Below are 12,225 nucleotides of genomic sequence, written 5' to 3'. Positions count from 1 at the left end.
GTAAGTACAACACAACTAGGGAATGCCAACCGGTAAAAAAATGTATAGTAATCATTGGTAAACCGGTAAATTACAGGTATTACTAAATATTTACCGGTTGCCTTCCCTAAATATAACACATTGCAATATATATAATGCCCACCCAGCGTCACTTAGCTTAGCCTGATCTGAGATTAAGTAGGTATGAGACTTATAATTCTACGAGTCATCTTTTTCCCAATTTGATCTTTCTTAGGTATATATTCTAGCCACCCAGGGGCCCATAAAAAGATTTACCATTCCACTCTATTTTGAATCTTCATTTTAACCAATCAAAATTGCATTTCTCTTGGCAAATTTGAGTGTGAGCGGTTAGAGGTTATAGGATAGTTTCAATGGCAAACAGGTTAGCTACACCCAACATGACTACCAATAAATGCTACGTGATTACCGCGATGTAAACCAATTAGGTTTTTTTTTCTAATCTCAGTATATGCCAACCACTCCAAGCAGAGGGCCAAGCGCTGGTTTTCAGACTGGACCCTAGAGGAGTGATTCTCAAGAAAGTGGCATCGACAGGTTAAAGTAAATGAAAAAAATTTTTTTGTATTTTTTTTACTTTTAATAATGAAAAATAATTATGTTTTACCACTTCAAGTACCCCAAATTTTCAAAAGGGAACGGAAAATGAAGAAGTTATTTTCAAGACATACAATAACCTACACATTGAACACAGGTTAAAGTTAAGCAGGTTACAGTAAAAAATACATTCATTTTTATTTTTTCCCTTGAACGGATAATAATACGAATGTCTCACTTTTAGCATAGATGAATAAACCTTCATACAATATTAAAATGATATTATTACATTAGGCCCCATACCAAATTCGTAAAATAATCGAGACAAGTTAAAGTTAACATTTCGTTACAAAACCCCAGATTTCTGCATTTAACCACTTGTCTCTACGAAACTACGACACTTGGGTCATAATGGTACCCTACGGTGGTTAGCTTGATACTTACCTAATATTTTGCCATATATATATATATATATATATATATATATATTAATATATATACATATATATAATATATATATATTATATATATATATATATATATATCTATATATATTATATTAAAAAATATTTAGATCATAACATATATATATATATATATACAATACAATATATATATATATATATATGTTATGATCTAAATATTTTTTTCTGTGTATGAGTCAGATGCAATACCGCGCATGTACAGGTTAACAGAGAAAATATCCTTGGACAAACTTCGTGCGTGAATATTGTTGAAAAAAAAAATATATAAGGCCTGTGCAAAGTACATTTTAAAAGGTATTGTTTATATTATTATATAGCATGATATTTTATTTTCATAAATTGGTGCTTATAAAATCTAAAGAACTAAAACTGGAAGAGCGATGCTTTTGGACAAGACAGGTTACAGTAAAAACTGCTACTCTTTATTTTTTATAAATATAAGTATTAAATTTAAATAAAAAGAATGACTTGGCCTTGTTTAAGTTTATCTAGATACATTTTTGTGTCATATGAAAAAGAGCAAATAAACATACATTCAATTTAAAAACTCGATGACAGGTTAAGATGCCACTGTTTTGAGAATCACTCAGAGATCGGTCGGTCACAGGTTAACAAAGTTACCGTGCTTTGCTAGGCTTATGATATGTACAGTCTTTGTCATAAACTCGTTTATAATCTCATCTTTACGGGAGCTCTCAACTTCTCCATTAAAGGCCTATGATCAGTTAAGCCGCGTAATCCTCAAACATTAAATTTAAGAGTATATCGCCCATTAACCTAATCTTTTTGAAAACTCCTTTCAAATTTATGTGTAATGAACCTCACCCTTAACAAAAAGAAAAGCTTTTGCTTTACTGTTTTACTAAGGGTGATATTCCATCTGTCCAATTTCTTTGTCCAATGAAATTGCGTCTTACTCTCTCATTAAATTAAAGCACCAATGCTCAGGGCCGATGGCGCAAGCGGAAGATGCCGTTTAACCTAAGCCCTCCGACGTATACACGCTCAACGCAGCTGGCCAACTTTATTGTCACGCCTGCAATAGAGTATTATTTAAGTCCAAGTTCGGCCTGGCCAGCCACATGGACTCACGCTAGACAACGTCCATAATATTTATTTAGGGTCGCCGTCATCGAAAACGATGTGGAGGACTATATATATATAAATTAAAACAAAATGTGAGACGCAATACACATTGGACAAATGGAATACCACCGTGGGATACCTAAAGTATTGATGTTAGGTTTTTTCAATAAAGTCTCGCTGAGTTTCTTTCTATCTTCACGCGTCAGATGTTTTTTTACGAACAAATGGTTGTTTTGATATTTATAAACAGATACATCGTAATTTAGGTACTTAAATATATATGATTATATAAAATTGGGTCTGTTTCTACGGGAACTGAATAATTGCTGTTGATCTGGAATGCGGTTAGAAAAGAAACTATATATCATTTAACAATAATAAACAATATCCCATAGCTCAGTACTTAGTCCAACGCTTTCACCCAATGAACTAGTTCATTTTAGATTCCATCAACTCTCAATAGTCCTTACTCCCTGGCGGGTGCTGCCTCTGCGTGCGATCATGACACGGGCAAGGGCAGCATCCGCTCGGTGTACCCCTTACATTTCATTAAAGTGTCTAAAGGGCCTCTTCTACTGGGTTGGCTTCGGCTCCGCGCACGCCTCCCAAAAGTCCGGAACACCATTGTTCCGTGATGGGAAAGACATAGAAACAATATATTATTATCATGTAACATTTACATTTGACATGAGCTCTGCAGCCTGAACAGAAGTTTTGGTGCTAAAATATGAACAGTATAGTGTTAACACAAAACTGCCCGTTTTTTTCTAACTGTAATAATTAGAAAGTTTCGCCCTATCTCACGCGGGAGATACGGCCAGCAGCAGCGCTTCCGTGCTTGTAAGTACTTATAATAGTGAAAGTACTTGTTATAGTGCGACATAAAATAGTAGAAATTAAATAAAATGGAACTAGAGAATTTTCATTCTTGAGAGAATGGATGAAGATCGGAACGCGAAAAGAGCATACCTGGGTCGCCCAGCAGGAAGACGTCCTATCGGACACCAGGTATCGCTGGTGCGACATTGTGGAGGCGGATCTGCGCGAACTTCGAGACAACAATTGGCGAGATGTCTTATGTCGGAGGCCAAGTCTCATTTTGGGTCGCTGAGCCAACGGAGCAAGTAAGTAAGAAAATTTCCATACTATTCTTGCCATGTTTAAGCATTTTACGTCAAAAATGTGACAGTTACGTAGGAAGTGGCGCCCTCAATAATTATCTTCTTGTCGGACGATATTTTATTTACGATAATTTAAAACTCTAGTTTCTACCAACTCACACAACACACGTCCATGCTATTGACGGACCCCTTTAAAACTTACGCAAACTACCAACTAACGTAATCCTCATCAAGTTTTAATTTACGAGCGTCGAGGTACACCATTTTGTCGCAACTAGCCGCCATTATGCGGGGCTTATTGCCCAACTTCTGGAAGTTTCCGCAAAATATTCGACGGAAATGCACGCCATAATAAGGCTGTATCTCTAGTAACGACTCGTTCGAAATTTTCAGGGAATATTCCGAAATTTGTGATGTATGTAGTGCATAATTATTTTCCATCGTATTTTAACGAAAACGTTCGAACGTCTCTTGCTATTTCAGTCAGTTCGGTACAAAAAGTACTGAGGTTGACTGAAGTAGCATGACAAAAACGAACGTTTCCGAGAAAATACGATGGAAAACAATAATGCACTACATCCGTAGTCTTATCAGGGGCAATAGCCAGATGACAATCGTTTGCGCTACGACAACGAAACGCTATTTGTCTCTATCGCACTAATATGGAAGAGTGATAGAGAGACAGAAAGCGTTTCGTTGTCGTACCGCAAACGATTGTCATCTTGGCTAGGCCCCCAGTAGTGGTCAAATCTAGTAATGTTTTTTATAAATAAAATAAAATAAAAATGAAAATAGCCTTTAATACTGAAGTTTTGTAACATTAATACTCTATCTACTTAAAAAATATATCTTATCAGTCTTATCACTATACAAATATTAACTATTTAATATTTACTAGTTTCCATCGCCAACTCCAGCTTGTCCTCCGACATAGGCCTCTTCCAAGTCCTTCCAGGTACCGCGGTCTCTGGCTTTCCTGGGGCTATAATGTTGTTTATAGTTGTACAAAACAAAGGCTTCTCTACTATGTGTGCGTGCCAAAGGTACAGTCAGCAGCAGAAGTTGCTAAGCGGGCGAGATGTTCAAAATGACCTTCACACGCTCTTATTCTCTTAACAATAAAGTCGCTTCAAGATCGTTTTGAACACCTCGCTCGCTTAGCACCTTCTGCTGCTTGTGTCCCAATTAAATGTTTAGTTTTTATATTCCGTTAGTACCTATTTTGAGAAATAATTGTACCATTTACTGTTTCTCGAATCACCTTTTGGGTATTTCTACTCAGAATCACGAGGATAATCGATTTAAAACGGAATTAAATAAGTCTGATTTTTTTTAATAATTTTGTGATGCATTTTCACATATATTTTGTAGGTACCTATTTGAAAACCTGGGAACTCTTCTTTTTCTTTTTTCAATCAATAATAGTCTTCGTGACTCTGATTCAAAATAACCCAAAAAATTTTAGTTAAAAAAAGTAGGTAAATGGTACACTTTTTTCCTGGACATCACTATTATCTACGTCCCATTGCTAGCAGACACACCGGTTGTGAACTTTTAACTGCGCTAAGCTAACTGCCATTAACTGGCTACAGACTGGACAAATTGGTATCGTCAAAGGATCTGCACTTTTAAATATTTTAACCGTTACAGTTTCTCGAGTTATATGTAACAAACTAAATTTTGTTGGGTATAAAAATAGTAAAGTTGTAAAATGCTTACCTATAATAAACCTCTACATTATGTAAGGTGTAGTACTAGTGCTCGACATGCTAATGGCCAATTGATGACACCCTGCTGTCACCTCTATTGACAATGACTTAAGTTTCAAGATGACATGTACCGGGACCGCGTCGAGCATCAGTACCGCCACCTTAACTCACTTATCCAATAGAATATTTTGTCCGCTGAATATGCAGTGGAAAAGTTTCCAAAATTTCGAAATGTCCACATTCAAAAATTTTCGGATAGGTATCACATGTGGCATCGAATTCGATGGTATGGGCATCGAAATTCTCCATTTCCAAAATAAAAGATTCCTATGTTTCCTGTGTTTTTTTCTTAAAATTTCTGAAAACTAAGCTTTCTATAACTTGCACATCTGTAGAGTGTAGGTACTCTATACTCTATTCTAGGCATAAAAGTAAAATTATCTTTTAATACCTACACCATTTTCAGTATTAGAACCCACAGCCGCTGTAAAGGTACGATAGAAAGTCTCGGCGGTAACTTAATACTTTAAAAAATGTCTCCCAGTGAACCAACGTCCCTCGGCTATAAACTAGCTTACTAATTAATTGTCACCGCTAATGAAGCTGAGAAATATGCGGGGAATTCGTTAAATAAAGTTGCTGTTCTGATTTATTGTCTTAGTTGTGATTTTTAAAGTGAATTTATTGAGAAGCTTAGAGAATAAACATTTTCTTTTTATTTCCTAGACTTATTAAGAGGGAGTGTAAACCCAGGAAATTAGAACGAAACATAATATATGGTAATCGCCTCCAATAAAATATAATTCCCTCGGCTTTAATATTTATAATAAAAAAGCTACTTAATTTAATAATAAAATTATACTGCAATGGTGTACAGACAGTACTTAACTTGTTAAATATTAATATTAACGCCATCTACTCGAGAGTAGACTGAAGGTTATGGCGTCAACGCTCGAAAAGATTGCACCATACCTTTGGCCTAACAGTCGAGTAGATGGCGTTAATATTCATATTTAACTAGTTAACACATATCAGTGAAATAATAAGGATCAAAGTCGAATGACGTTCTAACAATTTTAATCTTCTGTCGAAAGATGGCAGTAAATTTACAGTGGTTATATAATTTACTTTGACTATCCGTCTCTATACACTCTATTATCTTTGGTAATATCCACGTGATATTTTATACAAACCTGATACCGACAGTTTTCTTTACGGTTTGATCTGGTGTGATCAACAAAATAAAATATAATATTGTTTCTGTTTCAAAGACACCGTTTCAAGGAAACCAAACATACGTGACACTGTTGTTTATTTACTTTGGTATTTGTTTCTTCTTATATTTTCTGCAAACAAAGTTGCGGAAATATTTTTACAAAGGTACTGCGATGCTTGCGATAAAGATACTTGCGGTAACCATGCAAATGACATGACCGACTCACGTAGGTAAAGGGGCCCACTGATTAACAATCCGCCGGACGGTGTCGGCCTGTCAGTTGTTCGGAACTGTCAAAATTTTGTTCTAACTGACAGGCCGATACCGTCCGGCGGACTGTTAATCAGTGGGCCCCTTAAGACCGGCCGGGGCCGCGCCGAAGCTTCCGACGACGCTTTCGACGCTATGTTTTCGTGGAAAGCACCACGACCACCGAGGTCGTGGTGCTTTCCATAGCCTATGGCATAGCATGCAGGTCAGCCGTCATAGAATATGACGTGTTTTCACGTCCCGGTCTAGTCAATGCTTTTACCTTTTTGTACGCTATACGTGATGATACGTCGATAATTATCACGTCCAGACGCTACCACTAGAGTAGGTAGGTACCTATCTAAAATGTCGTCGAACGATTTTAGGCCAGTCTTGGCGTCCAAATGGTAAACGCGATCCTGGCCAGATCGTCGGTCTATCTTCTATCTTAGTCTTTTCTCTTCTCATCTCTCAACATAAATATATCATTATTTTTAAATTTAATTTTAATTATAATATAAATGACATGTTAAACTTTACTTTAGCTTAAGTTCATACTCAATATCTTCAACTAAATATTTGTTCAAATGATATGTTCAGTTATTATTTTAGTAGCGGCCATAACGGGGTCTTCTTTCACAAATATTTACAATAGGTAGGTACTTACTAGGAGATTCCAAGCATAACTAATTGTGAATTGTGAAATGTAGTAACCACATAAAAAAAATCATTTTCACCACACCAGCTCGGAAAGGCTTACTTTGCACTTCAAATACTGATAGCAAAGTTGCATTTTATTCACATGTGAGGCAAAGTAATCAAATGCGAATTTTTAGTTGTTTTCTTATGTTAGCTGGTAGAATTGACTTTTAAATGATGATTTTGGATGATAAATATTTAATAACATTCATTTGGATTTAATTTGGTTTAACATAAATCAATCTTAAAATCTACTTAATAATCTACATATATCCTAAAATAAATGACCTAACTTAAAATCTAAACACATTACTAAAATCTATCAGCCCCATCCCGACCCCCACCCAGCCCAAAAGTGCCAAAGATACTAGCGGCATTATCGCGCTGGATGGCAAGCGATATCTGTTGGACTAGGTAGGAGCCTGACCGGGGATCGCACCCTCTGTCACGTAGACGCCGCCCCAAGTCTCTAAAAAACTTTTTTGCCTCTGAACACCACGGCCCAGCGGTTTCTACTGCGACTGGGACAAAATCGTACGCTGGTTCCAGGTTGGCGTATTTTACGCGTTTGCGCCACGCGGCATTTGGTTTTGATTTTGTTTGATATTTTACATTTAATATTTGCTTCGGGTTGGTGTAGTGAAAAATTTTGTGTTTCACTCGGGGGCAAATTTTGTTTAACCCTCGTACTTTGAAACCCTCGTAACGCTCAAGATTCCATTTGTCAAACCACTCGCTACGCTCGTGGTTCAATTTTGAAATCTTTCGCTTGCTCGGGTATTAATATTAGCACGAGCGGTTAAACAACAACTGGCCCCTTGTAAAACAAATAACTATTTAATTTTCTTTCCAATCCGATTCATTACAACTTGTTACGGTTTTGAACTTGTTTTTATGTTTTTTTCCATAAGTTCAAAAAACCTATGAAGAAATAAATTACTTTATTTAAAGACCATGATACTTGTGAGAAATTGAGTAAAGTTACGGAACCTATTTATTTTTCCCATTACTATGTCCCAAAGCAATAACAGTTTAACACCCTCCAGTGGCCTCCGTACATTCCTGTTCCCATTTCTTACCGAGGGACAAGGACTATAGTCGCGCCAAGCTAACTCTGCGCCTTCTTTGACGTGACGAAGTGTGGAGTACCATGATAAAAGTCCTTTTTTCTATGACTATAACTTATTGTTTTTTTTTCTAAGTTGTATCATTTGTGTGAGTCAATCGGTCCTCGCTAGAAATACGGGCGGCCGGTTGCTCTTCGTCGGATAGAAGCTATATGTGATGTGTCTAGTAGGCGCATATTACAGATTTGTTGGGGCAGGTCCCCGCAGCGAATACGGGTGGCCATGTCCTAAGTTTCCAGGTCTTCATTGAACTATTGTTACTACGTATAGGACCGGCACAGAGAATCAGTATTTTGCGTCATGCGTTATTGTTGGCAACAAACCATAGAAGCGGAGCGAAAATCTCGCGACCTAAACGCTTAAGGGCCATGAATATTACGGCGCTTACGACGTTTTGGTGGCGTGGCACAGGTTGCGATTGCGACAATTTTATTGTTTGGCATGGCTTCTCTAAAGTACTTAATAATAACTCAATGCTATAACAAGGTATACATACATGTGTGTCGATATGCAGTAATATTTGGCTATAAATTCAAAAATGCAACTGGTTTTGTTATCATCATCATCATTGATCTTCTTCAGATGTTTATTACAGCTGCTGTGTATTCCGAGAGCCGCATCTTTTCTTGTGACTGAACAAACCGATACGGGCTCTGCACTGCTTCCCACAACGGTCACAAGTAAATCTGGCGTTAGCTGGAGGTGCCGGTTGTTGTCTCTTTAGACGACGCTCCTTAAGTTTTTCAAACCACTGATCTTCGTGATTTGTTCTACCTTTGCGTAGTAAGTGACGCCATTCCAGTCTGTCCAGTGCCAGAAGTTCCCAGTTTTTTGGCTCAATTCCAAAGTCCTTCATGTCACGCTTGCATGAGTCCTTAAACCTGAGCATTGGACGCCCAGTAGGTTTAACTGTAATGGCTGCATAATCTGCTGGATGGTCGGAAATCTTCTTAACATCCAGGAACATACATATTTCTTTTTGTTATTAAATTAGGGTCCCAAGCGAGGCGAAAGCTCAGACGAGAGTAATGTTACTAAACTAGGCTAAACTAGCATAACTAAGTTTTGTTATGTCCTTAGTTCTTTGACTCTCTGGAGCCCTCATATTTATGACTCGAATTAGTTTTTGGATTCTAGGCTTTAAGGCTGCCTTTCCAATGAGGCGGAGACCAGACGAGATGAGAGGAATCCGCTTCACTAGATTATAACCAATGCTATTTATTGGTTGATTCCTCTTATCTCCGCTCGTCTCCACCTCTGTGGAAAGGCAGCCTAAGTCTAAACGTCTTTTAAGCACAGCATGCGTCTTAGAAAATGAGAGCACAAACTGCAAGCAAATCTTGGGCACGAGGTGTAAAAAAATTGGTATTTTATACTAAGCGATTTAAATGATATGAAATTTGACGAAAATATTTCATAAATAACATGTATTATAGTCTAAATAAACACTTACCTTAAGTTACATGTTACATATAGTATAAAATTGTAAATACTGGTATGTATCAAATACGCATAAATGCCGAGTTGTACAAATAAAAACAAGTCAGCAAAGATACATTCTGCAAAAAATTCAATATTTTTACGAATTAGTTATTTCTTGCTCGCGGTTTGCACTTAGTTTTAGATTTAAGTCTTGAGCCATTTAGATTAACTAACTCTAATTGCAATCACTTAGCGAGAACAAGTCGAATGCTAAAGCGAAACTATTAAAAGACCGTCGATTTTGGACCCAGGCCAGGATTATGAGTATATTATACAGGGTGTCCCTAGCCATTGGACAAAACCGAAATGTACATAATGTACATATGCATTAGGGTATTTAGAACCAGTATACAAAGTATCATAACAATCGGTGTAGCGGTTACGAAGAAATTAACAAATTACGATTATTTTACTTTGGAGCAACCTGTATGTGTTAGTAGCTCCTGAGGTAATAAATAGTATGAAACCTTCTTCGAACGTTTTGACTATCTTTTTTATTTATGACATTAATAAGATTCTGACTTTTGACAAATGTCATCATTGCCGCACATTTTCAAACAAGTTGTCAAAAACACTGCCAATAATTAATACAGTATGTTTCTTTTTGTTGTCGATTATTGGAAATAACTTTTGTTTGATAATTTATTTTTTTATCTTTTGTTCTATTTAAAAAAATATTACCGTTAGAGCATTTCTGAGAAGTAACCCTACGTGGGATTTCAGGGTTTGTCCAATGGCTAAGGTCACCCTGTATAATAGCGATCCGCCCCGGCATGGCACGGGTTACACAAAACCTTATCAAATTATACACTTAAACCGTTCTCAAGAATCACTCTATTGAGAATTGAAAACCGCATGAAAATCCGTTCTCTAGTTTTCGAGTTTATCGCGAACATAACACACAAACAGACAGACGCGGCGGGGGACTTTGTTTTGTAAGGTGTTCACTATACCTTATAAAACCATGTTACAGACTATTACCTATGCATTTTACCACCGAAATATAATATAACGTAATATTAGGTGTAAATTAAACTGGAATTAGAAGTTACATAAAAACTTCATCTGAGAACTGAGACTCAAGTTCTCAGATGAAGTGTTTATGTAACTTCTACAAACTTGTTTCTTCAAACAAAAACCTCACTTTTGACACTGACATATCTAATCTATATCGTATCTAGTCGTAATATTTGAAGTATCAACCTCCTGAGACCCAGGAAGCAGTTGTTTTGTTTTTAAATTTGGGATTTTTTGTTATTCAATTAAAGTTCAAAATAGATTGTGGAATATATACAAAAAATTGTACCGGGGGTCTCAAGTGGTTAAAGTTCGAATCGGGCCGTCAAACACTCTCCTAGCATTTACAACACAGCAAAAGCAGCGATCGCAGATAGCCGGCAACAGTGCCTATTTTTCTCCCATTTACCCCTAAGAAGCATCTGTTTCCAGCGATATTTATGACTTCAACCTTTCTTTCTGCCCCTTGATTTAGGGCCATCCCTTAGCGTTATCTTAATTGGTAAAATTCTCGCTCCCTTATAGAGATCCCTTATTATAAAGGGATCGTTTGATTTTTTGAGATGCGCTGGGGAGTTTTTAGTCTTTTAGTGCGAATTGAAATTTATTTTAAAGAGTTTTTGTACTGTTTTATGAGCTGGATGCGGTAATTTAAACAAAATGTCTCATGGCAAGATACAAAACCTCTATACGCTCTATTTTATTTGTAAGTATACTTAACTATTTTGAGCAACGATAATTAGTTCCAGAAATATACAGAGTGTCCCTAGCCATTGGACAAAGCCGAAATGTACATATGCATTAGGGTATTTGGAACCAGTATACAAAGTATCATAACAATCGGTGTAGCGGTTACTAAGAAATTAACAAATTACGATTTTTTTAACTTTGGAGCAACCTGTATGTGTTAGTAGCTCCTGAGGTAATAAGTATAGTATATAGTATGAAACCTTCTTTGACCGTTTTGATTATCTTTTTTATTTATGACATTAATAAGATTCTGACTTTTGACAAATGTCATTGCCGCACATTTTCAAACAAATTGTCAAAAACACTGCCAATGATTAATACAGTATGTTTCTTTTTGTTGTTGATTATTGGAAATAACTTTTGATTGATAATTTTTTTTTTATCTTTTGTTCTAATTAAAAAAATATTACCGTTAGAGCATTTCCGAGAAGAAACCCTACGTGGGATTTCAGGGTTTGTCCAATGACTAAGGTCACGCTGTATATCAGTATGTTACGTAAATGTTCATGAAGTTATTTCAACATCATACGACAGATGTCGTTTTAAAATGAGAACGTAACTTCAATTGTATGGGAGCGGCCTTTTGGCAACAGGGTCGTGTTAATAGACTCCTTATGATTTACAAAAAAAAAACTTACTTCACTTTTTTAGAATTATTGATATCACCATTTTTATCAACTTACGGTCTCAATAGAAGACCATTTAGAATAATAAATAGCATATTAG

Source organism: Cydia splendana, chromosome 2 (assembly GCF_910591565.1).
Source record: "Cydia splendana chromosome 2, ilCydSple1.2, whole genome shotgun sequence".
NCBI classification, from domain to species: domain Eukaryota; kingdom Metazoa; phylum Arthropoda; class Insecta; order Lepidoptera; family Tortricidae; genus Cydia; species Cydia splendana.
Note: the sequence above shows the minus strand (reverse complement) of the source record.